This window comes from Oryctolagus cuniculus, chromosome 12, assembly GCF_964237555.1.
Source record: "Oryctolagus cuniculus chromosome 12, mOryCun1.1, whole genome shotgun sequence".
NCBI classification, from domain to species: domain Eukaryota; kingdom Metazoa; phylum Chordata; class Mammalia; order Lagomorpha; family Leporidae; genus Oryctolagus; species Oryctolagus cuniculus.
In genome coordinates, this window is record NC_091443.1 from 16,101,122 (window position 1) to 16,129,110 (window position 27,989).

Below are 27,989 nucleotides of genomic sequence, written 5' to 3' on the forward strand. Positions count from 1 at the left end.
TCCATTGCTGAATGTGGGGTATTGAAGTCCCCAATTACTATGTATTTGAGTCTATAACTCCCTTTATTTTGTTAACATTTCTTTTAAATACCCATGTGCCCTGTAATTAGGCATATATGTTTATAATAGTCACATCTTTCATTTGAATTGATCCCTTTATCATTACATAGTGCCCTTCTTTGTCTCTTTTTTTTTAACTTTTATTTAATGAATATAAATTTCCAAAGTACAGCTTATGGATTACAATGGCTTCCCCCTCATAACGTCCCTCCCACCCGCAACCCTCCCCTTTCCCACTCCCTCTCCACTTCCATTCACATCAAGATTCATTTTCGTTTCTCTTTATATACAGAAGATCAGTTTAGCATACATTAAGTAAAGATTTCAACAGTTTGCTCCCACACAGAAACATATAGTGAAAAATACTGTTTTGAGTACTAGTTATAGCATTAAATCTCAATGTACAGCACACTAAGGACAGAGATCCTACATGAGGAGTAAGTGCACAGTGACTCCTGTTGTTGACTTAACAAATTGACACTCTTGTTTATGGCATCAGTAATCAACCTAGGCTCTTGTCATGAGCTGCCAAAGCTATGGAAGCCCCCTGAGTTCACTGACTCTGATCATATTTAGACAAGGCCATGGTCAAAATGTCAGTTCTTTCCTCCCTTCAGAGAAAGGTACCTCCTTCTTTGATGACCCGTTCTTTCCACTGGGATCTCACTCGCGGAGATCTTTCATTTAGGTTTTTTTTTTTTTTCCCCCCAGAGTGTCTTGACTTTCCATGCCTGAAATAGTCTCATTGGCTTTTCAGCCGGATCCACATGCCTTAAGGGCTGATTCTGAGGCCAGAGTGCTGTTTAGGACATCTGCCATTCTATGGGTCTGCTGTGTTTCTCACTTCCCATGTTGGGTCATTCTCTCCCTTTTTTATTCTATCAGCTAGTATTTGCAGACACTATTCTTGTTTATGTGATCCCTTTGGTTCTTAGTCCTATCATTATGATCAATTGTGAACTGAAATTGATCACTTGGACTAGTGAGATGGCATTGGTATATGCCACCTTGATGGGATTGAATTGGAATCCCCTGGTATGTTTCTAACTCTACCGTTTGAGGTAAGTCAGCTTGAGCAAGTCCCGAGTTGCATATCTCTTCCCTCTCTTATTCCCACTCTTATATTTAACAGGGATCACTTTTCAGTTAAGTTTCAGCACTTGAGAAGAATTGTGTATTGATTACAGTATTCAACCAAAAGTATTAAGTAGAACAAACAAAAAAAATACTAAGAGGGATAACATATCAAGTTGCTCATCAACAGTCAGGGTGAGGGCTGATCAAGTCACCGTTTCTCATAGTGTTCATTTCACTTTAACAGGTTGCCTTTTTGGTGTTCAGTTAGTTGTCACTGATCAGGGAGAACAAGTGGTATTTGTCCCTTTGGGATCAGCTTATTTCACTCAGCATAATGTTTTCCAAATTCCTAACAGGGATCACTTTTCAGTTAAAATTTAAACACCTAAGAATAATTGTGTGTTAATTACAGAGTTCAACCAACGGTACTAGAACAAAAAAAAATACTGAAATGGATAAAGTATTACATTGTACATCAACCGTCAGGACAAGAGCTGATCAAGTCACTGTTTCTCATAATGTCCATTTCATTTCAACAAGTTTGCCCTTTGATGCTCAGTTAGTTGTCGCCGATCAGGGAGAACATATGATATCTGTCCCTTTGGGACTGGCTTAATTCACTCAGCATGATGTTTTCCAAATTCCTCCATCTTGTTGCAAATGACTGGGTTTCGTTGTTTTTGACTGCTGTATAGTATTCTATAGAGTACATGTCCCATAATTTTTTTATCCAGTCTACTGTTGATGGGCATTTAGGTTGGTTCCAGGTCTTAGCTATTGTGAATTGAGCTGCAATAAACATTAATGTGCAGACAGCTTGTTTGTTTGCCAATTTCATTTCCTTTGGGTAAATTCCAAGGAGTGGGATGGCTGGGTTGAATGGTAGGGTTATATTCAGGTTTCTGAGGAATCTTCAAACTGACTTCCATAGTGGCTTAACCAATTTGCATTCCCACCAACAGTGGGTTAGTGTCCCTTTTTCCCCACATCCTCTCCAGCATCTATTGTTGGTGGATTTCTGTATGTGAGCCATTCTAACTGGGGTGAGGTGAAACCTCATTGTGGTTTTGATTTGCATTTCCCTGATTGCTAGTGATCTTGAACCTTTTTTCATGTGTCTGTTGGCCATTTGGATTTCCTCTTTTGTAAAATGTCTATTGAGGTCCTTGGCCCATCTCTTAAGTGGGTTGTTTGTTTTGATGTTGTGGAGTTTCTTGATTTCTTTGTAGATTCTGGTGATCAACCCTTTATCTGTTGCATAGTTTGCAAATATTTTTTCCCATTCTGTCAGTTGTCTCTTCACTTTCCTGACTGTTTCTTTTGCAGTACAGAAACTTAGTCGTCTTTTTAAAGTCTATTTTGTCTGATATGAGGATGGCTATAACAGCTCTTTTTTGGTTTCTGTTAGCATGAAATATCTTTTTCCATCGTTTCACTTTCAGTCTGCAAGCGTCTTTCTTGTGAGATATGTTTCATGTAGGCAGCAAATGTATGGGTTTGGTATTTTAATCCATGCAGCCAGTCTGTGTCTTTTAACTGGACAGTTGAGGCCATTTACATTAAAGGTGATTATTGATAAGTAACAAGTTTGCCCTGCCATTTTTGATAAATATTCCTATTTTTCATTTTGGATTTCCTTTTTTTTTATTGGGAGATTTTCTTCTTTTACTTTTTTTCATAGTGATGACCATGTTCCTGTCTATCTGTATGTAACACATCCTTAAGCATCCTTTGTAAGGTTGGATGTGTGATGACAAATTCTTTCAAATTCTGTTTGTTATAGAAGGTCTTTATTTCACTTTCATTCATAAATGAGAGTTTTTCCAGGGACAGTATTCTATTTTGAAAGTTTTTTTCTCTTAAGACTTGGAATATATCTCACCATTCTCTCCTAGCCTGTGGAGTTTCTGATGAGAAGTCTGCTGTAAGTATAATTGGAGATCCTCTGAAAGCAATCTGGCATTTTGTGCAACTTTAGAATCTTTTCTTTGTGTTCTACCATGTGGAGTTTGACTACAATCTGTGGTGGTGGTGATCTTTTGTGGTCATCTCTTTTAGGAGTTCTATGAGCTTGCTGTACTTGGATGTCCCTTTTTTTCCTCTAAATTAGTGAGGTTTTCTGTTATTATCTCACTAAAAAGGCTTTCTTATCCTTTCTCTCATTCCACACCTTCAAGAACTCCTAGAACTTGTATGTTGGGTCATTTAAAAGTATCCTTTAGACTTCTAACAATGTTTTTTAGTTTTCTAATTTCTTCTTACTGTTTTTTGTCTGACTGACATTTCCTGCAATTTGTCTTCTAAGTCGGATATTCTTTCTTCTGCTTCACCAATTCTTTTGTTAATGCTTCCTAAATGGCTACTTCATCTTGGTTGTTGCCTAAGAAATGGCCTTGGCGCACAGAATCATGCTGGCCAATGTCCACTTGGCCTATGCCCCCATGCACTGCCCACCAGCCCAGAAGTCCAGTGCTTTTGTCAGCTTCCATATCCCCCTCACCCAGTGTGACACCACAGTTCAAGTGCTTGTGAGCTGGCTCATCTACGAGAACCAGCTTGTGTCTGACATTGACATCCAGGAGGGGCCACAGGGTTCCATCACATGGGACAGCTCCTCCTGGCTTCACGTCCACTGTGTCTTCAGTGCCAGCAACTTCCTTCCCATCCAGGTGTCCATCTTTTCACCTCTATTGCCTGCCCCTGTAACTCAGGCTGGCCTCCTGTGGCTGGAGCTAGGGATTGCCAGGGATGAGACTTTTAGCTCCTTATGTGAAGAGGAGACTATCCCCTTGCGAGGCTGCTCTGAGAACTGGTCCATGTGGCAGTCCAGCTGGTGCAGAGGACAGACCCCAGTCTGGTGCTGGTGCTACACCAGTGTTGGGCCACTCCCAGTGCCAACACCTTCCAGCAGCCCCAGTGGCCCCTCCTGTCAGACGGGTGTCCTTTCAAGGATGACAGCTACAGAACCCGAATGGTAGCCTTGGAACAGGTAGTGCTGCCCTTCCAGTCTCACTACCAGCATTTCACAGTTACTACCTTCACTTTCCTGGACTCTGGGGCTCAGTGAGCCCTCAGGGGACTGGTTTACTTCTTCTGCAGCACCTCAGCCTGCCACCCCTCAGGGCCAGAGGCTTGCTCATCTACATGTAGCTCTGGCACTGCCAAGCGCAGATGATGCTCAGGTTACCATGACAGCATCCCCGTGCCCCTGGACATCGTGAGTTCTCCAGGGCCAGTGGGATTCCAGGATTCTCACAGGCAGGAGCCCACGCTGGAGTCCACAGGCTCCAGCAGGAACTCCAACCCAAAGCCTCTGCTCTGGGTGGTGCTTCTGTTGCTGGCTATTGCCCTTGTCCTGGGGATCGGTGTCTTTGTGGGCCTGAGCCAGGCCTGGGCCCACAAGCTCCAGGAAGGCAACAGGCTCAATAAACCTCTGTTTCAAACCTAAAACATTTCTAATTTGGTCTATTGAATGCTTCATTTCCAAGATTTCTTTTTGATTTCTCTTTAAAATTTCAATTTCATGGATTCTGGAAGAAGACAGGAGGGCCCTAAGTCAAAGACATAGAACTTCATTCTTTGTGGCATATTAGGCATTGTGAACTTCATGTTTGCAGTTGTTCTCTTTGTCTTTCAAGTACCCTGGTTGCTGGGGGGAGTGGTAGGTTTGTGCCATGGCTGTGGAACTCTGAACTTAAACACTTTTTAGCATCTGTCTGTTTTTAATGATGTGTTTTGTAATAAAAAAGTTAATAATTGTAAAGAGCTCAGTTTGTCAATGATTTTTCTTTGATGTTTTACTTAAACAATATTAACTTGCCTTCAGATCATAACCATTTTTATTTGCCTTCTTAAATTTAGACTACGTTTTTTAAAAAATAAGAGATTTATTTATTTTACTTGAAAGGCAGAGTTACAGAGAGGCTGAGGCAGAAAAAGAGAGAGAGGTCTTCCATCTATGGTTCACTCTCCAGATGGCTGCAGTGGCTGAAGCTGCACTGATGCAAAGCCAGGAGCCAGGAGCTTCCTCCAGGTCTCCTACATGGGTGTGGGGGCCCAAGGACTTGGGCCATCTTCCACTGCTTTCTCAGATCATAGCAGAGAGCCGGATTCGAAGTGGAGCAGCCGGGCCTGGAACCAATGCCCATTTGGGATGCCAGTGCCTCAGGCAGCGGCTCTACCTGCTATACCACAGTACTGGCCCCTTGAACATTTTCAGATTTAAAGAAAAGCTGAAAGAATAGTAAAACACATATTTTTATTATTTATTTTTTAGTTTTTAACAGGTTTCTTCCTCCCTCCCCTTCTACCCCTTTCCCTCTTCTCTCTTTCACTTTTGAGATAACATATTTATTTTACAATACAGTCAAGGGCTTAATGCTCCAGTAAATAAAGAATTCAATAATTAAAATGCAGAAATATCCTAGGTTAGTGGAAATATAGGCAAGGGCTATACCAAATAATCAAATGAAAAAAATGACTATTTCACTCATATACTGTACATTTCAAAGTAATCACAAAGCATTAAAACTATAGTAGTATAATTCATGTGGATGAACGAATTAATAATCTTTGCCACATTTACTTTCTGTTTCTGAATACACATACACATTCACATGCACATGTACTTCTCTTTTGCTGCTCCTTTGAAAATAAGTTATAGATACCACAGGTCAGCATATGCACAGGAAAACACTCTTGTACGCACCCTCAGTCCCACTAAATCAAAGTAATCATTTAGTATATAATCTACAGTCCAAAATTTCCTAATTGAATCTGAAATGTCTTTGTTTCATTCAGAAATCAAAGATTACCATTGGCTTTTTGCTTATTATGTCTCCTCAGTTGCTTTAGATCTAGATTGGTACCATCTTATTTGATTTGTTATATTTGTCATGGTATTTCTTTTTGAAGTATCCTGGCCAGTTATCTGGTAGAATGATACAGTATTCCCAAATTCTGAAATATTTAATAGCTCCATTCTGATTACATTTATGTTAACTATTTTTTGGCAACAATATCTCATTGGTAAAATAATTTTAGATTAAATAATAAATCTTAAGTGTTGTATTACTACCTTATAATCTTCAGGAATTTGTTAGCTCTCTGTGATACTAACATTTGTGAGCCTCTCTCTAGATAGAATGTGATTTCTCCCAGGCCAAATTGGCATTGATTTTGAAGTGTTTAGAAATACAGTTCTAAAAGCAGAACAGTTGTCAATCTGGGATCTTAACTTTCTTCACACTGTTCTTAGAAGTCTTTTCTAAGTCATCCAGGGTGGCACAATGCCTCCTAATATTTTTGCAAGCAACATAAAATTAGAATGCAGAATTCCACTTAACAGAAATTATTGGTAGTTGAGATAAACCGTTAGAGGTTATTTAGTTTATTCCCTTCCTTTTTTGTTTGAGTGGTGCAGATGCAGGAGGACTTCAGCTTAGAGCTCCATAAGACTAATGGTTACCAGCATCGCGGCTCACTAGGCTAATCCTCCGCCTGCAGTGCTGGCACCCCAGGTTCTAGTCCCGGTTGGGGCACCGGATTCTGTCCAGGTTGCTCCTCTTCCAGTCCAGCTCTCTGCTGTGGCCCAGGAAGGCAGTGGAGGATGGCCCAAGTGCTTGGGCCCTGCACCTGCATGGGAGACCAGGAGGAAGCACCTGGCTCCTGGCTTCAGATCAGCGCAGTGCACCGGCCGCAACGTGCTGGTGGTATCGGCCACTTGAGGGGTGAACCAATGGAAAAAGGAAGACCTTTCTGTCTCTCTCTCTCTCACTGTCTAACTCTGCCTGTCAAAAAAAAAAAAAAAAAAAAAAAAAAAAAAAAAAAAAAAGACTGATGGTTATGTGCTACCAGACTGTTTGAGGATGCCTGCCAAGTGCCATAATCTGATGTTCTCAATGCTGCCGCAGCTCCCTGCCACAATCAGGACCCCACCAAGCAGTGCCAATGACCTCTTCGTCATGGCATTCTCTGAGTTAACATTTCCCCACTATTTCCACATGTCAGTCTGAGTTCTATTTCTTATAAGACATTTTCTATCTTAAAACTCCTCAAATATTTGAAGAAAACTCTGTGTTCTCAGAAGAATTTTCTTCTCCAGTTTAAATATCCCAAGTCCCTCTGCCCCAAGCACGTGCTTTCTGCTTACCTAAAAAAAAAAAAAAAAAAGTACATGTGGTAGCCCTTGCTCTTCCTGTCTCTCTATCCATATCTCAATTCCATCTTCAAACAGAAATTCAGGTACACCATGCACACACCAGTCTTGTGAAAACCACAGTGGGTAGCTCATCCGGAGGGCACTCACGTATCAGTGCAGAGAGGATCGAAAGAGCGGAGTATGCTCACAGCAGTGAAGTAGCAGCACCACGCCTGAAATGTCTGTCACTTCTATGGCAAAGGATGAGCTGTTCCCCAGTGGAGAGAAAGACAAGCCCAGTGTTGGAGGGATGTCCTTTTTCTAGGGAGAGGTGGGCATGACATGATCCCAAGTGGAGAGAAATGTACAAAGACATTCAAAGCTGCAAAGCCAAGAAGTGTAAGGTGCTGGGAGAGTGCCGAGAGTATAGGGGAGTAAAGGGTAAAGAGGCAGGTGGGGAACATACGTGAGGGCCTTCTGAGTCCTCTCGGTCTTTAGGCAATGGGAACCTTCCAGAAGGAGTTCACATTACTGAGCAGTAATAGGATCAGAATCACCTTTTACAAGGTCATTCAATGGAAAATGCATACGAATGTTATCTATGTCATAGTGTACTTTCTCAACTAGCATTCATATGTACCAAAGAGTTAAAAAAAAACTTAAAAAAGTAAATTATCCTTTTTCCTCAATACTCTACTTTTTCTTTGTGTTTTTTTGTTTTTGTTGTTGTTGTTTTGTTTTGTCAGACAGAGTTAGACAGTGAGAGAGAGAGACAGAGAGAAAGGTCTTCCTTCCGTTGGCTTACTCCCCTAATGGCCGCTATGGCTGGTGCTGCGCTGATCTGAAGCCAGGAGCCAGGTGCTTCCTCCTGGTCTCCCATGTGGGTGCAGGGCCCAAGGACCTGGACCATCCTCCACTGCACTCCTGGGCCACAACAGAGAGCTGGACTGGAAGAAGAGCGACTGGGACAGAATCCAGCGCCCCAACCGGGACTAGAATCTGGGGTGCCTGCGCCACAGGCAGAGGATTAGCCTAGTGAGCTGCAGCACTGGCCAATACTCTGCTTTTTCTTATATCACCTCAAATGATTGTAAACCATTAATTCCTGTCTCATTCCATCTTCTGTTACTATAACAAAGTTCCTGATACAGGATAATGTATAAGGAAGGAGAAGAGATTTATTTATCTCACAGTTTTGGAGGCTCAAAGCCCATGATCATGCAGCTGCATTGGTTCAACCTCTGTGAGGGGCTAATTGGTGAATGACATTACAGGATAATCATGGGAGCATTGCACAGAAGAGATGACATGGGGAGAGAGGGAGCCAGGGCATCAGGAATTAGGCTTTCTCAAGGAAGCCAAAGATTCAGGATTCATACTCTTTTCTTTTTTCTTTTTCCTTCTCCTCTGCTTCCTCCTCCTCCTCTACCCCCTCCTCTTTCCTCTTCCTCTTCTTTGTCCTCTCCTCACCTCCCTCCCTCCCTCCCTCCCTTCCTTCCTTCCTCTCTCTTTCTCTCTCTCTGAGAGCTAGAAAAAGGCAGAGAGACACACACACGTACATACAAGGAAAGCTTCCATCCATTGGCTCACTCGCTAAACACCCACAACACGGAAGCTAGGCCAAGCCAGGAACCCAATTTAGGCCTTCCACAAGAATGCCAAAGTTGCAAATATTTGCGCCATCACCACTGTTTCCCAGCATGTGTATTAGCAAGAAGTTGGAATTAGGAGTAGAGCCATGAATCAAACCCAGATACCCAGTTATGGTATGAGGGTATCCAACCATCATCTAACCACCAGGCCAAACAGCTGTCCCTAGCTTTTATGTAACTTGCTTTCATGGGAACTAACCAGGGACTTGAGAGGACTATATTAATCTCTTCCAAGGGTGAAGCCTCAGTCACCTAATGACCTTCTACTTGGTTCCACCTCTTAAAGGGTTCCACTACTTCCAACAGTGCTGCACTGAGGACCAATCTTCTAGCAAGTGAATCTTTTGGGGACATACTCAGTCAGTATACAGACCATTCCATTTTATCATTGCTTTCACGCTCTTAAAAATGTAGGAAATATTCTAGTATGGGTTTTAGTGCTGTTTGTTGTTCTGCATGGAAACTAAAGACTGTCTCCCCCTTCTTGGCAGGAGGACCCTTTAGGGGTTTCAGAGGTAGACCCCTCTCTTAGCCCAGGTGGGACCACTGTGTGAGGGTGGATTCTCTCAGCCCTTACCTCTGTACCAGCAGGCACTAGCCATGTCTGTGATATTCCAGCACGTGGTGTTCCAGCACCCTATGAGGTGCTGGCATTTCAGTGATAAGTCAAATGGATTCTGCTGTCTGCTGTGGAATACACTGAAGTCTTACTAAAAATAGATTATATAAATAAAACTTTTTACCCAGTGCGGTAAAGGCTTCCATGCAGGACGCACATCTGAAACAGATTAAGCACATTTTCTAGCATATTCTTTAGACGTGAGATGTCCCTCCTAGCCTGAACTCTACTTGCAAGTCAGCTCTGGAGACTTCAAGCTGCAGCAAAACTGTACCAAAAATCCAGGTGAAATGCACCCTATTTTCCCTAGGTTTCACTCTCCAGTTTTGTGTGATTTGCTTTTATTTTGTTCATTTTTTCCAAATAAATAATTAAATCGCCAGCCCCTCTCTGGGGTCCCTGGAGTATGAGCTTGCCTATTGTGGAAGCTGCCCTATCTTTCTATACCCAGTGCCTGTACAACTGAAAGCCCAGCCTCCATGCTTCATGCCTGCTGTTTGGTGGATGCCTGGAAGAATGACTTTAGTCACCCTGTGCCCACAGCGATTGTGCCTCCACTATCCTGGGATCTGTGATACTTTTCTTTCTGCATCTGCTAAAGTAACATTCAGAGTGATCCCTTGATACTCATGGAGGGTTGATTCCAAGACTGCCTGCAGATACCAAAACCTGCCAGTGCCCAAGCCTCTTATATAAAATGGCATAATATTTGCATCTCACCTATGCATACTCTCCTGTGTACTTTAAATCACTTCTAGATTACTTGTAATACAATAAAATGCTGTATAAATAGTTATTTTCTGTGTTGTTCAGGGAGTAATAACAAGAATACAGTCTTTACCTTTTCAATACAGATACAATTTTTAAAATATTTTTAATCCAGGGCAGTTAAATCTCTAGATGTGTAACCCCCTGATACAGTGGGCCAACTACACATTTGTCTTTCATTTTGTGGCACACTTGATAACTCCCTGTACTCCCTGAACATTGCTCCCATGAGTAAGGCAGGGTACACAGAGTATCACCCCAATTACAGAAAGAGCATCCGAGGTATCAAACTAAAACCAAGACCTTCTGGCAGGGCTCTACTTAACCGTGTTCACCGCCAGTTGCAGTGCTGGTTGCAATGCTGTGTGTCCATGTGTATGTGTGCATATGTGTGCAACTCATTGTATATTAAACCAACAGTGAGAACACTGCATTGGGGCCTGTTGTCATCAGAGACTAAATGAAATAAGATTGGAAAAATAATTATAAATCCCTATCATCTTGTATTCGTGGGGCTCAAAAAGCAGGTCTCTCCCAGGCTACCAAACTGGAGTGGACTGGAGGAAAAATAAAGCAGAGCGAACAGCTGCTCTGCCTCCAAGTCCTTGCTCCAGCCTGGCCTTCTGTCAGCGCTTGAGCCCAGTGAGGTTGATAGGAGATGCTTCCCACAATGCCAAGCACAGAATGAATCCCTCTGGCAATGCTGCCATCTGGCTGTAAGGGTCATTATGGAAGAGGTAGACTCAGTCCTTCACCACAGGGTGTGAAGTTTTTGAGAAAGATGCTGCTCCTATTTCTGTTCACTCGCTACACAGTGTGACGGGAAGTACACTGTTAGGCATGGTGAACTGAAGGCACTCACCATCTGTCGAGTGTTTTGTACAAAATGGGGAGAGATGGATGGACTTGGGGCTGGATCTCACTCTAAAAGTCACCATCTGTGTGGCCATGGGCAGGTAACTCAACATATCCAGCCCTTTAGTGGAAATAACAGTGCCTTGATTTAAAAAAGTGCTTTGAGTATGCAGTGCAAGATTTTCTAAAGAACCTCAGCAAAAACAATGACACAGTGATGACATTTCCCAGTCAACAGTTTGATGTCACAAATCACTTGATGTCATAGAGGAGCAAAGAGAGTTGAGAAGGGATTCATGCAGTGTAAGAATTTAAAGTTTATCAAATTGAAGCCCTTGTTGGATATCTAAATGTCCAGGCCCATGTTCCAGTAGGTGGTCACCCCACATTATGTCTGAACACACATGATGATCTATCCATTCATCCTGTGAAAAGAACATATAATTATTTGGTTAAAAGTCCCTCCTTGCATGAATGTTGTGGTAGAGCAGCTTAAGCCACCACTTGGTACATCCATGTCCTACATTCAAGTGCGGGTTCATTTCCCAGCTACTCTGCTAATGATCCTATTGATGGCATCCTGGGAGGCAGCAGCAGATTTCTCAAGTGCTTTGGGCTTGACCACCCATGTGGTATACCCGGATGGAATTCTGGGCTCCTGGATTTGGCCCGTCTCATACTTGGCTGTTGTGGGCATTTGGGGGTATGAACCAGCAGATGGAAGATTAATTTCTTTCTTTGACTCTCTGTCTCTGTCACTTTTTCTCTCCGTTTCTTTTTTTTAAATAATTGTTCTTAAGATTTATTTATGTTATTTGAAAGGCAATCTTAGAGAGAAAGAGAGAGAGAGAGAGAGAATCTTCCATCCACTGGTTCACTTCCCAAATGACTGCAATGGCCAGGGATGGACCATGCCAAAGCCAGGATCCAGGGGGTCTCCCATGTAGGTTCAGGGACCCAGGGACTTGACCCACATTCCACTACTTTCCCAGGCACATTAACAAGAAGGCAGATCAAAAGCAGGGCAGCCAGGACTTGAACCAGCATTCATATGGGATGCCAGTGCCACAGGTGGTGGTTTAACCTGTTTTGTCACAACACTAGCCGCTCTTTCTACACTTGATCTTAGCCAAAAGGCTGAGAAGCAATCCCTCTTTCTAAGAAATAAAATAAAATAAAATATCCTCCTTCTGTTTTTCAGTAGCATTTTAGCTGTCATCTAAATGTTTGTATCCCTCCAAGAATTCACATTAAATTCCTAACCCACAAGCTTTTTTTGAGATTTTATTTATTTATTTATTTTAAGATTTTATTTATTTATAGAGTTACAGAGAGAGAGAGAAGGAGAGACAGAGAGAAAGGTCTTCCATCTGCTGATTCACTCCCCAAATGGTCATAACGGCTGGAGCTGGGTTGATCTGAAGCCAGGAGCCAGGAGCTTCATCTGGGTCTCTTAGGCAGATGCAGGGGCCCAAGCACTTGGACCATCTTCTACTGCTTTTCCAGGCCATAGCAGAGAGTTAGATCAAAAGAGGAGCAGCCAGGGCATGAACTGGCACCCATATGGAATGCTGGTGCCACAGGCTGAGGCTTAGCCTACTATGCCACAGCACCAGTCCCCGTAACCCACAAGTTAACAGTATTAGGAGGTGAATCCTTTGGGAGGTAATGAGGTCATGGAAGCACAGCACTATCATACAAGAGACCTCTTGCACCTTCTTCTATGTGACAGCACATTGAGAAGATAGCCCTCCACGAACAAGGAAGAGGGCCTTCAGCAGACACCAAACCTGCTAGCACGCGGCTCTTGGACTTCTCAGCCTCCGGAACTATGAGAGGATATTCCTGTGTAAATCACACAGCCTTTTGTATTTGGTTTTAGCACTCAGTGGACTAAGACAACCCCTCTAGTAAGCTTCTTGTGTAGGGATTAAGCCCAGGCTTGAGGAAAGAACTGTGTAGCCTAATGCATATGACAGGCTCAAGTCTTAGTTGCTCCTTATTGACATACATTGAATAGATCAGTGGAATGCACAATAGATATGTACCAAGGGCTGGGGATGCATTGGTGGGAAAAATGGATGTGAGGGCCATTGTCCTTGTGGAGCGAGGTGGAGAGGTAGGGAGGAAGCCATTAATATCATGCTCATAGGAAACATACTTACAAATGTTGGTATTTTCTATATACAGATGTCAGGAAGAACACAGTGGGAAAATTTATTGGATTAAGAAAGGCACAGGAGACTTCCCTGGACAAGTAGTAGCAGATCTGGTAGAATCTGAAGGAGTAACAGAAGTTGAGCAAGTGAGATGTTTTTGGAAGTGGAAGACCCCTTCATGCAATGGAGTAGTGTGAGAGGGCAGGAGCCTAGAAGAAGCACAGGCCACTGGAGGATTGGGGATAGGGTATCTAAGGAGGGGAACAAGGTGAGGGTGTTGCTAAACCAGCCTGGGGAAGTAGGTCGAGGGCAGATTATCCAGTGCTTGTAGGTGCTGAGAGATAGGGGAAATTGTTGGAAGAGGACATGGTGGGGCAGATATGATCAGAATCCTTCACCATATCCCTTCCACCTGTGGGTCTTGCCCAAAGGAAGTTAGATCTCATGACTGGGAATAGTGTGTCCTCCCACCTTACCTTAACTTGCCACTGTCTTTCCTCCTGTAGCCAGGTCTGCCTACCATAATAGTAACACAGACCCAGCAACTTCAGGAACACACATTTATTTCTCACAGTTCTAGAGACCTAGAAAAATTATAATCAAATTGCCAAAACAAAGGGAAAAAAATCTTAAAAAACAGCCAGAGGGCAAAAAAGATATTTTACTAAGGATAATGCTGGAAAAATATGTTGACTTCTCATCAGAGATAATGCAAATAAGACAACAATGGAATAACATCTTTAAAATACTGATGAGAAAAAAGAAAACATACTTTGAAATGAAATGAAGGCATTTTACAATTAATAAGTAAGGGAATTCATCACCAGCAGAAACACATTGCAAGAAACATTAACATTTCTTCAGACTAAAGGAACATTATACCAGATGGAAACTGGAGTCTACAAAAATACAGAAATATGGAGGCACTCAGAGAAATGTAGATCTGTGAATAAATATGAGGCTTTTTTTCTCATTTCTTAAATCTTTAGAAAGATAACTGACCACTTAAAACTAACAACACATGTGGATATAACATATTACACAGAAGACAAGTGAAGTAATTGGAAGTATACCATTATTTCTTACATGTTATATATAATGTTCTCCTATATTAGATGTTGATAAATTTAAAGATATATACTTTAAACCCTGGATGTATTATTAAAAATAACACAGAGAGGGAATGCTTAAAAGCCAAGAGAGAAGATACAGTGGAATAGTAAAAAAAATGCTCAGTTAGTACAAAAGAAGACAAAAAAATCCCAAGAAACAAAAGACAGAGGCAGCCAAAAGAAAATAAATAGCAAAAAAGATGACTAACAGAAATATTTCATTAATCACATCAAGTGTAAATGGACCAAATCCTCCAGTTAGTATGTCCAATACATCAGTTTTTTTTAAAGAGTTTTTATTTATTTGAGAGGTAGAGTTACAGACAGTGAGTGAGAGGATGAGACAGAGAGAAAGGTATTCCATCCATTGGTTCACTTCCCAAATGGCCGCAATAGCCGGAGCCGTGCCAATCAAAAGCCAGGAGCCAGGTCTTCCTGGTCTCCCATGCAGGTGCAGGGGCCCAAGGACTTGGGCCATCCTCCTCTGCTTTCCCAGGCCACAGCAGAGAGCTGGATTAGAAGAGGAGCAGCCGGGACTAGAACCGGTGCTCACATAGGATGCCGGCACTGCAGGCGGAGGATTAATCTACTGTGCCACGGCGCCGGCCCCAGTACATCAGTTTTTTACTGGAGGTTTGAGTACTCTTGATTCTTTTGAAAAAGAAAAATGATAGTGGAAGGTATATTGCAGGAATCATATAAAGAATGTAAAATACAAGATGTGTGCAAGAAATGTGATCTCATTTTTATTTTGTTAGCATTTTCCCTTAGTTGTCCTCAGTGAGTGTTTAAAATGGGAAGGCTGATGTAAAAATGTGCCAATTACCACTATATTATTTAGGCATCCCCAAATAGATTTTGAATCTCTCATCTCAAGCAATTTTCAAATTGAAAATATATAATTACTACTTTCACGTGTGCCCCTTCCAGATTGGGCTTCTTTGCTCTTCTCTGTGGCTGACTCAGACTGCTCATCAGGTGACGGCAGCAGGGAGCTGGGCACTGTCTGGTGCTCAGAGAAGGGTGGGGAGGACCCCCCTGCCACAGCCTTGGTGCTCTGCGGCTTTGCACAGACGGGCCTGGGTGGGCTTGCTGTCAGAGCCAGGACATCAAAACTTGCCGTTAACATACAGTCCATGTTTTCAGGAGGACAGGTAAAGCTTTAGCTTTTAGAATTCTTGCCCACAAATTAAGAAAGGGACTGTAGCTCTGAGTTATATGCGTCAAATTCTTTCACTTGACTGTATCTTTTAACGTTGAGTGAAACTTGTTTTTCTTTCTCTTGGTCTAGCAATGCAAAAAGTAGAAACAAAGGAAAACTGCTGCACATAGATGTTCGAACTGAGTCATCACTCCTGGATCCAGTGCTCAGGAGTATGGCCTTCTTCCTGAGAGAGGGAGAGAGGAAGAGAAGGGGAGGGGTGAGGGCAGAAGGGAAGAGCCGGGAGAGGGAGAGAGAAAAAGAGAGAGACAATTATATTATATTTAGAAATTAGGGGAATTATTACTTGCCACCTCGCTTAGGAGTTGTTGTCTGCTTCTGTCTAGTATGTGGGCATATTCTTACACATTCTGCCTAAGTGTTAAATCAACAAAAATACATGTGTCTGCAGGCTACTGGAGTCAGACACTGTTGTTCTAGGTGACATTGAAGAAATACAAATTAGGAAGATCTTAGCTTCCATGGTGTCAAAGGGTAAGTGTTCATAAGAGGAGCAAAATATGATGTGATGGACTGACATGGCATGCTCGCGTACATGGGGAAGTGTTGGCACTGAGAAGCGCAGCTCCGTGTGGGTTCTTGGAGCTACCCTTGTGAAATCCTGCCCCCATAGCCCTCTCGTCCTTTGAAACCCATGGCTCAGAGCCCTTCCCTGGACATGTGTGACTTTGATGTATTCCAGGGTCACTATCCCGCAGTCTTGCATATTGAGTTCCGCTCTGACATGCCCTTCAGCACTTCCATGGACTATTGTGTGCTCAAACAGTCACCACTTGATGCTCTCTTTCCTCCTCTAACTGCATGGGCAGAACAAACATCACTACCTCCCATGTCACCTCCTGCATGTGTCCAACACGTGCTGCTGCAAGGCACCAGTTACACCAAACCTTGGTGAGCCAGAGAAACTCATCATATCCTTTGTGGTCAAGCTAAACTTCTAGTACCCAGGGAGATTTAATCCTAATCATTACGGGGCAGGCACATAACTTCTTGTCCCTCTAGGTTCTAGTGATATCCATGGTACACTGAACCATGGAGAAGGTCTTCTACTCCATAGACAGCCTTGTAGTCTGGGCCTTTGCACCTGGATGGTGGGGGCGCATTCCTTTCAGGCCAACTGTATTCTCAGGAACAGCTGAGAATCTGGGAGTGTTAGGCAGCCCATCTCACCACCCTGAGTGCACTATGCAGTTGAGGGCTCTGTCAGGCCGCCAGCAGCAATTTGTACTCCAGGATCATCTGAGTGGCCTGAATTCCACGCATCCATCTGTGAATGCACCTAAAGAAACACTCTTTCTGCTTGCAAACCCCACTCTGGGATTAGGAGGGCAACACCCCATCAAACAGTTAGACTCATCTCTCTGACAGGGAATCTTAACAGTCCATTCTAAAAGTCTCTGCTCATTTGCTAGTCCTAAAGTTGATATGGCAGGGCTTCCTTCTTGTTGCATTTTAACTACCTATTTCATTTCAAAATGCTCTCTTTATGGATGCAAGGGAAATGTTGTATGCAATTAGGGTCCCATTAGTAGTATAGCAAGAACTGTCTGCATCCTAACAGAGCAGCAGTGCTGGGAAGATAGCTGAAACGTGCACACCTGTCATGCCTGCTCCTTGCTTAGGGATTCCAAGCCATCTGGGTATGTGGTATCATTTTATTGGGAAGGGGTGAGACAGAGAACCTAGTTACAGATTCTGAACAGCATTGGCTGCTCCAAAATCTAATGTTTACTTGTTACTTGTAGTTAATTATGAATATGTACCCTTGGAAGACTATTCCCTTTTAATATATGGGAAAAATTATAATGGAATGTTTACACATACAAAACACCAGAGGAGAATAGCATAATAAAACCCTGCATACCCATCACCCCATTCAGTAATTATTCCACACGAGTTTTGTTATTTTTGATGATGAAGTATTTTAGTGCAAACCCAGACCTCTCATCATTTTTGCTCCTACATACTTGAGAACTCATTGCTACAAAAATGGACTTTTGAAACCTAGCAACTGTGCAATTATATTACCAACAAAATTAATGGTCTTTCCCTGGCACTCTGTCGTAGCCAGTCCATATTCAGATTCTGACTAGCATTCCTTCCTTGCTTTGCTTTGTTTAAATGGTGTATCATTGCTTTGCTTAAATCACTATCAGACTGTCCAGTGCACTTGGTGATAGTCACATATCTTTTAATTCTTGGGCATTGAGTTGTTGGAGAATTCTGTGTACTTTCTTTCTCATGGTATCCTTTAATTTGTCCTATTTCCCACATTTCCTGTGCCTCACATGTTGAATCCCATCACATCCCGTTTCTTCATCTTTTAATGGCTAGTTTAGTACAAAGAAACTTTTCTTCATCAATTACAGCTATGTGGTTGCACAGAAAGACTCCTGCATAGCAAAGGACAAATGCTGAAAGCTTTCATTGCTAATTTGCAGAATGGGTGGTGCCCTAGTTGTCTTCAATGTTCAACAGTGTCTCTCTCCCTCTCCCTCTCGCCCTCCCTTCCTCTCCTTCCTTTTTCTTTAAAAGATTTTTAAAATTTATTTGAAAAGCAGAGCAACAGAGAGAGAAGGAGAAGGGGGAGAGAGAGAGACAGAGAGAGAATCTTCTATCTGCTGTTTCATTCCCCCAAATGGCAGCAATAACCAGGGCTGGGCTAGCTGAAGCCAGGAGCCCAGAACTCCATCTTGGTCTCTCATATGGGTGGCAGGGGGCCAAGTGCTTCAGCCATCCCCAACTGCCTTCCCAGGCACAGCAGTAGGAAGTTGGATGGGAAGGGGAGCATCCTGGTCCTGAGCCAGCACTCTTATATGGAATGCCAGCATTGTAAGAGGCAGCTTAATCCACTGTACCATAATGCTAGTCTGTCTGTCTGTCTCTTTCCCTTTCTCTCTCTTCTTCACTTTCCCTCTCCCTCCCTTTTTCTCACTCTCATTGTCTCCCAAACACAGGTGTACTTTATTGAGTATCATTATAAACTCATAAATCCTTAGGTTTTCAATGCATTTCAATCAACAATTACTCTTTTATTCTTATCTGAGAATCAGACTTGCCAATCTTTGGTGTCTGGAAGTCCCTGAATTGGCTTCAGGACTTCTGCAATACCTCCATTGTTCCTCATATTGCTGTATGAGATGGATCAATGGCCAGTTGTATGCCACACCCAATCTGTGACTCCAGTCTTTGGAGAAGAAATGGCTTTATTACTGGTTAGTAAAGAGGCAGAAGTTCATTCAAATCTGCCTCCTTGATATGGGGTCTGGGGAAAGTTTTGTTTATTAGATAGTAGAAAGCCATCAGGCAGAACCTCTGGCTCTGATTGGAGTGGCTTGGAGTCAGTACAGCAAAATAACCTGAAACAGCTTTCCTAAGAAAGCAGGAGACTGAAAAACATAGCATACCCAATGTTAAAGCATAACATGGCAAACGTTCAGGAAACCAATGGGAAAATAAAGCAAGGGAGTTTTGCGTCTGATACCTCAGAGGAAGACCCAGGAAAGGGGCAGTCCTTCTCACTCAGGCGCTGCTTGCTGTCTCATCATCTCTGTACACTTATTTCCCAATTCCTGGAATGAGTCAGTCCTCGAAGGTGTTCTGGCTCCCTCAGCAGGGGAGGGCCTTTAGAAAATCCCACCTGATACCCAGAAGTGGACATTGCTATCAGGTTGCCAAAGTTCCTAGACCCTCCCATTATTCATAGTTAGGGAAGTGTTTAAAGAAGACAGGGCCAAGGTTGTCATCTATCCCTTTGTGCCCTGACTTCCACAGGGCCTACCCCTGGGGGTGGTGGATGTCACTCTTCTTTGACCTCCCAGGGTGCACTTCCGGTGCCTTCTCCCAGTCCAGAGGCACTTGCTATCTCCCTTATGCTGGAGCACCTGCCTTGCTTCGTTCAGGAAGCTCTTCCCTCTCCCCACAAAGCCTGTAAAGACTTCTAGTTTTGCCATCGTTTGCTGACCCATCGTCCTTGACTGTGGGGCAGGGGTTTGTAAATAGCCTATGTGGCCTCAAGTGCCACTTCTGCCCAGACGTTAACCCCTCACAGAACTCATTAATGCCAGCACTATGGCCACACCACAAGCATGCCAGGCTTTCGTGATTCCCTGACGCCTACTAGATGGTTTGTTTTTAGAGATACTATTTCTGGGCTTTCCATGTTTATCCACATTGATTTGTTTGATTTGCAATAAGGATTTGGGGAAATCCATAAATAAATTTCTACCCTGATTCCACTGCCCAGTAACATTTTTAATTAAAAATCAATTCATGATTAGATGCAGACTAGACTAAACCTCTCAAGGAGACATTACAGGTGTGTTCCCAAGGGAGAAGATAAAACAAAGCAAGAGAAAGAAAGCCAGGTCAGACATCCCTTGGAGAGGCTGTCTTGAGCAACAGAAGCTTTTATTCACTTCTCCTTACAATTCTTTCTGACCTTTGTGCCAGGAATAATTCAGTTGTTGCATTAAACATTTCTAGTTCATCTCTACCTGCTGGTTACAATGAAAGAAAAGAACCATTGTCCCTTCCTCCAAGCAGCCTGCAGAGCCTCTTTAGTGGCCTGGGGCAGCTGGCCAGAGGCAAATTATGTGCCACAAAAGGCTTAGAGAGTAGGCTTTTGGCAACTTTACATTACAAAGGTTTGGGGCATTAAGCTAGTATTAGAGGGACTTATTCTGGCCCAGGTAAATAGATATGCTTAAAAAAAAGCAAAATGTGTATTTCATAGCAAAGTGGACATTGAATTTAAATTTAGCATTTTCCCTTTTCTTATTCTGTAACTTTAAAAGATCATACAGCCTTCACTATGCTAATGTCTGTGATGAATTGCTCAAAGAAAGAGCTGGCAGTCAGCATTTCCCAAGCTAACTGGCCCACTCAGCTCTCTGTTCTAAGAGTTCTACTTTTTTCTAAATCTGTGCTTTGGGGAACACTACTACAGAATGAATGGTATAGGATGACAGGATACTGACGAATAGCAAATAGCACCAAAAAGCTGTGTGAGCTTAAAAAAGGTAGTATCTTTTAACCACTTATTTTATGAACCAGTATGCATTAAGTAGCTTGGTGTTGTTCGAGGTCATGTTTTTTTTTTTTTAAGCCAAAGGGGCCTTAAACTCAATCCCTGCTCTCAAAAAGACAAGGGTGTTAATAATTCATTATAATAGAAGATGAAGAATATAGCTATGGAGAATGAGGAGCTGTAAATAAAGGAGGGAAAGACTTTCTGCTAAGAATCATGCAGCTGTTCCTTCCAATATTTCCAGTTCATTTCTAGTGACGGAATATGCCTTAGGACATCAGGAAGGCTTCCTAGAACAGGTGTCTGGTGACTGGAGAGAGAACTCAAGGCCTGGAACTTGCATGAAGGAGATGCTGAGCGCTCTTGCCTTTGTCCTGACCAGGCCCCATCAAAGGCTGCTATTACTATAGGGAGTATAGTACTGCAGGGTAGTGTGGAGACTTTCAAAGAGTGCCCAGAGCTGAGAGAAGATATGGTGAAGCCACATGCTGGAGCTGAAGGAGCTGGGGATGCACAACCTGGTTATGTCCATTAAACGTTGTGTCTTTCCACCAACAGAGCCTGCGGAAGATTAGGGATGAGCTGCTGAACTCAGTACCAGGTTTTAAATAAGATTACAAATTGCAGCGATGCCGGTGTCAAATAAAACCAGAACTGGACGTAGTGAAACCAGTAGACATGGTTTTTTCTAAGACTGTTTCAGTTTGAGAAAAGAGACCTCAGGAAAGATCTGGGCTTAACTCTGAATACAGTTGCTTTAACAAAGAACTGAGGCTGAACAGAAACATGTTCCTCACAGTTCTAGAGACTGGAAACTCTAAGATCAAGGCTCCAGCAATTTTGTTGTCTGATGAGGATCTGGTCTTTGTTTCCAAGATGACACCTTGAGTGCTGCATCTTCCATAGTGGAGGAACTCTGCGTCCTCTATGGTAGAAAAAAGGACAAAAGGGAATGAGCTCTCTAAGCCCTTTTATAAAGGTGCCCAGCCCCACTCACGAGGCAAGAGGCCTCCTGACTCACTCACCTCCCAAAGGCCATACTCTTGTTCTGGGGTTAAGTTTCAGGATATAGTTTGGGAAGGGCAAAAGCATTCAAATCACAGCAATGGACAAGTGTGAATTAAGAGCCAAGGAGAGATTGAGGGCCAGCAGATAAAAAATTCCTAGCTGGAAGAGGGAATCCTGCAAAACACAAGCAACAACAAACTGAGCTAACAAGACTCCTCTGAGCACACATTGAGGATTGGGGAGGATGAGGAGCCTGATGTGACCTTGAGGATGAACAGATACTGAGAGCAGGCTTTCTTGCTAACACTGATTTTGCCAGAAAATACAGATATGTCTAGAAATTCTGGAGCCTTACTAACATTTTGTCAGCTCTGCGTAGGTTATTAACTCTTGGATGAATGGTGTATTGTGTGAAAAGAATTGATGGTTTGGTGGATGTAAGTCACACCCACCCCATTATGTGGCTTGCTTCTCTGGTTCATCACCCTGGGATGATCCTTAACTACTAGTTATGCATTTCAAATTCTTTTAAAAAAAAAGAAAAAAGAAAAATCTTTAAGGACAAGTGTTTGGTACAGCGGTTAAACCATAACTTAGGATGCCACATCCTATAACGAAGTGCCTGGGTGCAAGCCCTGGCTCTGTTTCCAGTGCCAGCTTCCTGCCAGTGCAGACCCTGGGATGGTGGCAGCTGATGGCTCATGTTCTTGAATCTCTACCACTTACGTGAGAGATTTGGCTTGAGTTCCAGACTCCTGGCTTTAGCATAACAAACCCTGGATATTGCAGGCATTTGTAAGCTAAACCCGTGGATAGAAAACTCTGTTTCTCTTTTTCTGTCTCTTCACCTTTCAAATAAAAATAGATTGATAAGTAAAAACTTGACAGGGCTGCTGAAAAAACTAGCTTAAATAAATCATGGAAAATCATGCATGGCATGTTCTTGGATGTTCCAAATGTGATGATAACTGTTAGTGACTCTTTTAATACTTGCTGTTTCTTAAGAAAAAGAAAAAAAAGAATTGATGCAAACATAAAAGTCAAAAACTACAAAAATCTTCAGCAACCTAAAATCTATGCCAGAATGGGAAACATTACTTACTTTTCAAGTAAAAGTAATGCCAACCGTGAAGTGCCACAATTTAGTACTTCAAATGTGTCCAGTATAGAAGTCTAGTGATTCAGTGTTGTCCATCTTCCCTTCAGGAGCAGGTTGCCACGATTTCCCATGCATGACTCACCGTGAACTTATTACATGTTTCTAATAGAATAGTGTATTAACTACATTTAAAGGAAGGTGCATTATACTTTTTCCTGATTTTGCTTATAACAATGGTCTCAGTTTTAGAATCGCACCGACTTTAATGATGAGATACCAATGGCTTTGTAGAGGAAATACTGCCGCAACCGGAGACTAAGAAAAAAAGCAGATCCCTCTTCCCAACACAAACCTGGAAAAGTGGCTGCTCCCAATTAACTAGTGAAGCAGCTGCCACTTGTCTAGGGAGGAAAGATGTCCTAAGTTCTGCTTCTGTAAACTCCGGTCATAAATCTGTCCTAATAAATCTGCCCCTGGTATCTCTTCTACAAACATACCAGGCCCACTGACCATTGGAAATAGGGTCCAAAGTCACGTTGGCTGTGATTGAAACCCACCAATGCTGTAACAGCTAAGGTATGGCACTGATGAACCTATAAATATTGTAAGAAACTTGGGATTGTTGCTCAGTTATCAGGAAATGATTCCAGCTGAGCCCGCTGGGGTAATAGACTGCTGATTCTCCACTGTCTCTGGTGCCTGTTGAACAAAGGGAGTCTTCCGAACTCAGATTTCTGTAACAGCTTTATATTCTCTTTGTCTAAGAAATGTATCATTTCCCTTCCTGGTAGAGTATGAAATCTTTAAGCAAGAACCATCCAAGTAAGAAATTCCCAGTTTCAGAGTGCTCAGCATTCTTCCTTTTAAAGAGCACAAAAGAAGGGGGCCAGCGCCATGGCTCACTTAGTTAATCTTCCACCTGTGGTGCCAGCATCCCATATGGGCTCTGGGTTCTAGTCCCAATTGCTCCTCTTCCAGTCCAGCTCTCTGCTGTGGCCCGGGAGTGCAGTGGAGGATGGCCCAAGTGCTTGGACCCATGCACCCACATGGGAGACCAGGAGGAAGCATCTGGCTCCTGGCTTCGGATCGGCGCAGCTCTGGCCGTTGTGGCCATGTAGGGGGTGAACCAACAGAAGGAAGACCTTTCTCTCTGTCTCTCTCTCTCTCACTGTCTAACTCTATCTGTCAAATAAATTTAAAAAAAATACAAAATAAAACAAACATAAAACAAACAAAAAATACCCCAAAGTGTCCTACAGTTCTATTGCACTGCCAGGGACCCATTTGTTTTGGGTCTTCAGACATTTAGTCTGTTTTTTTTTTTTATTGCCGCCTGCTTTATATTTTTATGTTTGTGATATTAATTTCAAATGGTACAGTAAAGATGGTAGCCAGAAGAAACACTGGGTCTTTGGAAATGGAAATGGTAATGATTTAAGGGCTAAATTATCGGAGGGATAAAGAGAGGGAGAAGAAGAGAGAAAGAAGAGGGAAACTCCTTTTCAGTTTTGTATGCATAAAAATACCTCTTTTTCTGCCCTCTTAGACTGTTCTCTTGCTTCACGGTAAGTTCATCACCTCCTAGAAGTAGCTGGACTTGGCTCTGAAATGTCTCAACAGTTCTGTTTCACAATTCTGTTTGCATGTTCATTGCTGTGTGGAGATAGCTAAACAACCTTCGGTGGAGATCTGCCTCATTGACTCATTGTGGGTCCTTAGTTTTCCCCAGGAGATAGTGGGGCTCACTGCACTTGTTTTTTCCTGTCATGCAGTTCACTAAGAAGTTGACCAGGCTGTGACAGTGACAGAGATAAATTGAGCCTGACCATCATGAACACACATTCCTTATGAAGAACCTTAGCTGTCTAAGTAAGAGTGTGAGTATATTTACACACTAACAGCAAGTGAGACTAAATGGGTGAAAGTCCTCAGTGAATAAAAAAACAATGATGCTGGGCAAGAGCAATTGTGAAATTCCTCTAGATCATTACTGTCAGTGGCTTTTAGGTGCTGGGTTTGCACCCTGAGGCAGCTCAGTGTATCCATAGTAAGGACTACACTGTCCTTGTACCCATAGTATGCATTTGACTTTAAATAATTCACTATATCTCTGAGCCAACCTGACACCTTTCATGTTCCAAGATCAGTTTTCCACTCCAACCATGTCATGACTAACCCCTAACTTTACTCTTACTCAGCTCCTATTACTTTTTGGAGAGTTTATTTATTTATTTGAGAGAGAGAGTTACAGACAGAGAGAAGGATAGACGGAGAGAAAGGTCTTCTGTCTGCTGGTTCACTCCCCAAATTGCCGCAATGGCTGGAGTTGGGCTGATCTGAAGCCAGGAGCCAAGAGCTTTTCTAGTTCTTCTAACTAGGTGCGGGGGCCCAAGTCTCCTGGACGGACTATCTTCCACGGGTTCCCAGGCCATAAGCAGAGAGCTGGATGGGAAGAGTAGCAACCAGGACAGGAACTGACGCCCATACTGGATGTCAGCACCACAGGAGGAAGGTTTAGCCTACTATGTCATAACGCCAGCCCCCTTCAGATCTTATTTCTAAAGTGAACCTACACATTTAGTGTTGACATGTGTTAAACCAGGATTAATTCTAGTGATATTTGGGGAAAAAAAAGAAAAAAGAAAAAAAAAAAGACTTGGACATGATTTTCTCTTATTCTTCCATTTTCTACTTGAACTCCCTGGCCATAAAAACACTTCTAATGTTACCTTTCTCATTTTATTACTTACCAGCAGGTGCCTCCCACATGGTCACTGAAAACTGTATACTGCATGTATACCTATGGTGAAGACTTAGACTTATCAACCTAATACCAAGCCTTGTTTTGGCTTAGGATCTTAAGATTGAAATCCTGTCTTACTTTGAAGGTCACTTTTAGTTGTGGATTGTATTGATTTCATTTTATGAGAGTCTTAGTTTCTAATTTCATGTCATGGAATAAGGCAGTTAAGCACAAAAGGGTTGAAGGACCAAAGTTAATTCATTTAATAAACACATTTCTGTCAAATCTACTTACGTCTCAATGTTTTTGGCTTATGGTTGACGCACAATAATTTTATCTGTTTTTGACTTACAATATGATGAATAGTGAGATGCAACATATTGATATTTGTATACATGGTGAAATGGTTGATTCACCACCTTAATTTATCATTTCTTTTTGATTAGAATATTCAAAAACTTCTTTTCTAGCTATTTGTAAATACAGAAGAGATTTTGTTAATTCTAGTTATCCTACCATGCAAAAGAACACAAGTCCTTACTTGTCATATTTGACTATAAATTTGGACGCATTGCATTCATGGGAAAAGTTATTATAAGCAGGATCCTGTTGGCGAGTGGCATATAAAGAGCAAACTTCAAATACATGGTGGGAAATGGGTTGAGAGCTGCCCACCCAGTATAGGCAATTGGGAGATGTTGTCTGTAGAGAATCTAGAATCAACATTTCCTAGACTTTATCATGTCAAATCCTCAGTTTCCCTCATTTTAGATTTTATCCACCAGGGAGAAAGAAATGGGAGAAAATCCTCTGAAACAAGATACCTTTGTTTACTGGAGGATCTAACTAGACTACTTTGGAGAGATGGAGCACATTTGTGTAACAAATGTATCATAATGCAAATGTCCTGGGATGCAACAGATGAGGAAGGCTATGATTCAAATACATAGCCTCTCAAAAGCATCACACCTAAGGCAACAGGCAGATGTTAGGGTCTGGAAGACAGATTGTAAGATTTCCGTCTCAATGGATTTCTAATTTTATTTGTTCTATGCTAATATGTTGTTGTGTACACTAAAGCCATCTGAATGTATGCATCTGTACTCCAGCCACATTTTTCTGGAGGCAGTTGTTCTTTATTTCTGTGACATCAGTGAAAAAACCTTATTGATTCATGGAACACACATATTTTTCGAGTGCCTACTATGCATAAGCATCCCTCTGACTGCTGGTAAATAGCAGTGAAGGTGTTCAGGAAGCTGGATTGGGGAAGTTCCCTCAGTTCAAACAGGAACCAGAAGCTTAGTGGAGGATCAGAAGCAGTTTATTAACATCAACAGGCCCAGTGGAACAGATTCCCAAGATGAGTGTCCAACCCAGGTTTCTTACAATATTTAAAGGTTCATCAGCATCGAGACTTAGCCGGTTCAGCACTGGTGAGTTTGATTGCAGTTTGCTTGACTTAGGACCACCCATGAGGAACTTGAGACCACACTTATAGGGAACTTGAACAGGGGTTTACAAAAAACCTAGATTGGGACACATGCTCTGACACATCAACACCAACAGGAACTGGAGCAGAGATTACAGAACACAGAGATTAGGATACATGCCCTCCTTAGGGGTTTTGTTTTTCTCCCTTGTCTCTGGTCGTGGCCTGATTTCCTCTTCAAAGGAAACAGACAGACCTAGCAGTGCTCAAAGGTGACCAGTTCTGATTTTCTTTTTTTTTGTTGTTGCTTTTTGTTTGTTTGTTTTTTGACAGGCAGAGTGGACAGTGAGAGAGACAGACAAACAGAAAGGTCTTCCTTTTGCTGTTGGTTCACCCTCCAATGGCCGCGGCCAGTGCGCTGTGGCTGGTGCACCGCGCTGATCCGAAGCCAGGAACCAGGTGCTTCTCCTGGTCTCCCATGGGGAGTAGGGCCCAAGGACCTGGGCCATCCTCCACTGCACTCCCGGGCCACAGCAGAGAGCTGGCCTGGAAGAGGGGCAACTGGGACAGAATCCGGCGCCCCAACCGGGAATAGAACCCGGTGTGCTGGTGCCGCAGGCAGAGGATTAGCCTATTGAGCCGCGGCGCCAGCCCAGTTCTGATTTTCACATCATAAAGGCATAGCTAAGATTATAAGAGTGCAGATTGGTGCCGCCACACATGAGACACCAACATGTAAGAAAAGGGTGCAGAACAGAGAAGAGACAGAATACGAACTCACAGCCAGACAATTTATTCAGAGAAATTAAGCTTGCAGAGGTCAACCAACTGCCATCATGCTCAGAGACCACACAGGTGGCAGAGGTCTGGACCCCAGCAAGCTGGGCCTTTTATATCTTAAGTGGGCTGGGGTGGGGGTGGGGAGCAGTAGGCAGAGAGATGACTTTCTCCATACTGGTTCTTCAAGTTTGGCCCACTGGCTTCCAGACTTGGGGAAGAATGCAGAGGGTGGGGT

At 42.7% G+C, this 27,989-nt stretch overlaps 1 protein-coding gene and 1 pseudogene across 1 annotated transcript in view; both read left to right on the top strand.

Annotated features, from left to right (window-relative positions):
• Positions 1 to 27,989, top strand: part of GABRG3 (gamma-aminobutyric acid type A receptor subunit gamma3) — a 666,707-nt gene that overhangs the window by 195,602 nt on the left and 443,116 nt on the right. The window lies entirely within an intron of this gene.
• Positions 281 to 27,874, top strand: LOC127483725 (zona pellucida sperm-binding protein 1-like; annotated as a pseudogene).